Raw genomic sequence first — 5,248 nt, forward strand, 5'->3', positions numbered from 1 at the left:
GTAAATTTAAGAAGGTTCATGAAGGCTATCTATAATAAACTTCAAGCCTCAGTCTCTCTTTTATTTTAAAAAATAGTGAATATTGAAATTTTCGTTTTGATAAATTTTATCCCTGTCTCCCCTAAATTAGCAAATTTGGTAATGCAAAAAATTAAATTGGTAAGTAATGACTCTAAAACACATTTTAGATCAGTAAGATTTCGTGGAATAAAAAATTTATATCTCTTTCTTAGACAAACCAAACGTTTTACAAACGTCTATTTTTCGTATTCGAAATAATTGACTCATTTTTGTAATATTCGTAAGAGGAAGAAGGGTGCGAAGGAGTATGATAGACATAGGCAAAACTTTTGTAAAAACTGTCTAGTCTACTGTCTTCTTCTAATAATAGAAAGATTTTAAGATTTTTCATCTTTGAGTGAGTGGTGAAACGTCCCAGTAACCGTGTAAACAGACGGAATTCCCACGGGAATTCCCATGAGATTTTCCATTCCGGATGGGAATTCCGGATGGAAATTCCCATATTGAACTGTCAAATTTTTACCATCCGCTCTATGCGCCTCTGGTGGATTTTAAGCGCAACACAAAAATGCTCCGAAGATTTGAATTTCAAATTGTGTTTTTTCCGAATATAAATAACGGAATGTGTATTTAGAAGATATTTTACGTACTTTATATTATTAAAGTGGCTTTAATAGACCAAAAGGATATTAGTAATATTATCTATTAATACATTTCATGGAAAATCTTTTAAAATTTCTCGAGAAATGATTAGAAACGTTGTTATAGCGAAAATATCTCGTCAAAAACCCCAATTAAAGTGGATAAATCAACGACAGGCTTTGGATATCTTTGCTGATAGGACCTATTGATTAATTTTCGTTTAATTGTAGTGCTGATAATTTAAAATTTTATAAAGTGTTGGAAGAAATGTATAAAATATCCCTGGGTGACCAAGCAGTCAATTCATTCGGAACAGAGATGTTTACAAAAATTAGTTAATTGTATAATAATTGAATACAAATTGTTTTAAAAAACAAGAAGACTGTAAAATATTTTAAAATTTTATTTCCAAAAAAAAGTAAACAATAAAAAATATTGAAGTAATATTTTATATCCGAAAAGGCAGTTTATTTGGTTTCTGGCTATAATTTTCATCAGTGAACTTCGATAGTTCTTACTATTCTTTGTATTTCCTTATCTACATTATTATATTCTTTACATTTTTCAATAATGGGATTTATTGAAAAAGATAAATTTTGAATCTGCCTTTCCAATCATTTAAACCTCTTCTTAAATGTTTTTGATAAATATTTAATTTAATCCAGAAACACTAATCCTTTCAAAATTATTATAGTATTATTATTCGATTTCAAATTTGCTTTTAAAATCAATGTTTTGATCACTACAGGAGATTTTACATGTTTTTTCATATATTATTTGCTTAAAAACACTCCAAATTAAATTTTCGGAATTCTCCGGAAGCAAAAAGCTATCTCGAGCGAGATAGCTTTTTTCCATTTTAGAAAATTGAATATTTCACCCTCCAACGGAAAATTTCCATTTGAAATTCAAAATATTTCAAGACATTCGGGCAGTTTCGTGCACTTTTGCAGAGGGCGCTTGTATAGCAAATTTACCATTTGCTCGTGGGAATTCCCGTGGAAATTCCGTCTGTTTACACGGTAAATACAAATTCTGAAATTTAGCAATATAATGCTAATAACACTGTGCAACAGCCAAAAATGGGATGGAAAATAATGAGTATTTTCTTGTTCCTTGGTATGTCCTGAACATTTCTCCCAAAGAAACTTGTGGTCCATCACCTCAAGTTTCTGCGATATCTTAAGAAAAAAATCTTTCAGAATTTTTTTCGAATATTTGAAATAAAGTTGTTTTTATTATAATCAATAACGGTACATCCTAAGATGTTGGTATCAAAGGATAACTCAAGGATGTGTAGAGGAGGATTCAAGGACAATCTTGCTTGAACATCGCATAATCCCTATCCCTTCATTTTTTAGATTTGTTTCATAAACCCCTAAATATCCTCCAAATCCATGAAAAGGATGTGTGGGACGACTTGAATCCTTTACAAAAATTGTCTCCTAAATATCATAGGGACGTAAAATATACCGTTATCCAGAAATTACGTATTTGAATGACTTATGAACCACAGAATTTTCTCTCAAAAATTCATTATTTTATTTCATATATTAACAACATGCACTATAAACCAATAAGACTTCGATATGGCATCGATCGCTCTCAAATTTTAGTATGTTATAGCTGGACCTTAGGGCTTTCGATCATTTCCAAACTTAAGGTCCCCCGACCCCCCTGACCCGAACTATAAGGGTCCAAAAAAAATTCTTAAAACGGCCATAAATCTGGTTCTAATTGTCAGAATTTAAAAAAAGAAGGCGTTTTGGAAAGCTCTCGTAAAATGCCACTTCCCATTCTAACGTCCCAAGTTCATAAAACCATCGCTAGTGGCGGTATTATCAAAATGAAGGTTTTTCAATTCACTAAATAAAATAACTCAAAAATACCTTTGTGCAGCGGGCGGAAATTTTAGTATGGTTAGTATGTTATAGCTGCAGATTATCCCTATTAAACAAAAAAAAATTAAGTCGATCGATTACACCTGACCCGAGCTATGAGCGGTCAAAGTTAACGAAATTCAAAACATCATATCTTCTGTCATTTGACCTAATTTGATGAGTAAGGGCGCACATTAAAGGTCTCACAAAAAGGACAAAATTATGTTACCACAATTCCACATAAAATTGGGAATTGTAAAGAGTTTTATAAAATCCCTAAATTACGAGCAAGCGGCTCTCAAGCGTTTGAAGGAAGTTATTCCAAAACTCGGCATCGCAAAAATGGAAGAAGATGTTTTCACGGATCCTGACATCCGAAAGATGGAAAAGGATTCAATTTTCACAAATTCTCTGCTGCCAAATGAAAAAAAAAAATTGCGTGAGAGTCGGTCAAAAATGCAATTCGCTATTGTTTGGGAGGCACCAGAACAGAAATTATCGAAAATCTTGTGCAAAAAATGATTTCAGAATTTAAAGAAATGGATGTGAATATATCACTGAAAATCCACGTGCTGTATTGTCACTTTGATATTTTTTTAAGACAAAAATCAACAGAATCAGATGAGCACGGAGAAAAATACCATCAAATCGCTGCACCTTACGAAAAATGGTACAAAAGCAAGAATCTTGATTTTCTTTTGGCATAAATGTGCTGGATGGTGGATTACAAAGAAAATTAAACTTATGAGACATTAGAATTTATTTGTAGAAGATATGAAATAAAATAATAAATTTTTGAGAGAAAATTCTGTGGTTCATAAGTCATTCAAATACGTAATTTCTGGATAACGGTATATTTTACGACCCTATGATATTCAGGAGACAATTTTTGTAAAGGATTCAAGTTGTCCCACACATCCTTTTCATGGATTTGGAGGATATTTAGGAGTTTATGAAACAAATCTAAAAAATGAAGGGATAGGGATATGCGATGTTCAAGGAAAATTGTCCTTGAATCCTCCTCTACACATCCTTGAGATATCCTTTGATACCAACATCCTAGGATGTACCGTAATTGATTATAAACAATTTTTTTCAAATATTTCGTAAAATTTCTTAAAGATCTTTTTCTTAAGATATCTCAGAAACTTGACGTGATGGACCACAAGTTTCTTCGAGAGAAATGTTCAGGATACATCAAGGAACAAGAAACTACTCATTATTTTCCATCCCAAGAAAAAAAGTTTCATTTTGTTGCACTGTGTAATTAGCATTACTATGCCAAGTATAGTATCACAATAGGTCAAAAGAGCGAAAGTTGAGAAAATATTTATTATTCATTATTAAATTGTGAAAGAAACTTTTAAATAAAACGAATAATAAAGAATTGCATAGTGGAATTTAATCTCTTCACTAGATATTTCCATTTTTCGAATAGATCCATGATAAAGGCAAAGAAATAAAACTATTAGCAAAAAATTGGTGTTCGTATTTATTTATTAAAGATTCAATAGGGAATAGCCGGAATAGCTCTTTTTCCTCACAGTCCCAAATTATTTTAACTTGATTATAAAAAAAAATTAAAATTTTTAAAGTTTCTCATCAAAACCATTTTACTTGATTTTAAGGTGATCACCTGTAAAACTGTATAAGACCACATAAATCGTATTTTACCTCGTAAATTATATCAATTCTTAATGTTTTTCTACTTAATTTGACGATAATAAGTCTAACAAGCTCCTCTCGAGGAGCATATTTATAAATCAAAAATTTTATTAGTTAATAAAATGTTAAGTACAGTAGAGTCTCTCAAATCTTAATCTCTCAAATTCGAACGCCGTTTGGATTCAAAATGTCGATTGTGAGGTTATGTTAGAAAGTTCGTATTCTTGGTGAATGAAAATCATATTTATGTGCTTGTAGCCGGGCTTCTGCCCTGAAAGATTCCTTAGGGAGACCAAGGCTTATCGCGGCCAATTGCCCGGCAGCGACCCAGCTCTGTGCCTCCATCCGAACTCTTCCAGGCCATGTCACCGACTGACTGCCAGTGTCTCCTGTCAGTCAATCCCCCACACGGCAGGCAACAGAACTATACCGCCAGTAAAAGTCCTTGCTTGGAGCGAGAGGAGGGAAATATGAATTTCCCGCGAACAGGGAAGGGAATCCACCAGCCGGGCTCTATTTCGCTATCGGTGGAAAATCTCGACAACAGCTTCTTCCTGAATGTTTAGATAGATTATGGTCGTGTAAAATGAAAAGGAAGTATGTTACCACTAAGACTTGTGAGAAACTACGGGAATTTGATTGAAAGTACAATTTAATCTCACACAAATTTCGTTAGTTTTGAAAAAATCGTTCGAATTTGGGAGGTGAGAAATGTAAAAATACCCCCGAGCGTTCGAATTTAGAAGACTCTACTGTGTACTGTGTGCATAGGAATACTTATAAATTTGAAATTAAGCTTTCAACGGCCATTTTAATAAGAAACTTATTTATAAATAAGTAAGCTGGTTACTGTGCATAGGTTTTCTTATTTATTAACGAATTAATAAATCAACTGGTTACGCATACCCCCCAAAGTCAATTTAAATTAATTATGAAATTGTGTTATCGATTTTGTCCATCCTGGAAAAAATCTATGGAAATGTCCAACAAATTCCACTGGAAATATCCGACAACACATCAACCCAAACAGAAAGTTTCTT

This window comes from Phlebotomus papatasi, chromosome 1 (assembly GCF_024763615.1).
Source record: "Phlebotomus papatasi isolate M1 chromosome 1, Ppap_2.1, whole genome shotgun sequence".
NCBI classification, from domain to species: Eukaryota; Metazoa; Arthropoda; class Insecta; order Diptera; family Psychodidae; genus Phlebotomus; species Phlebotomus papatasi.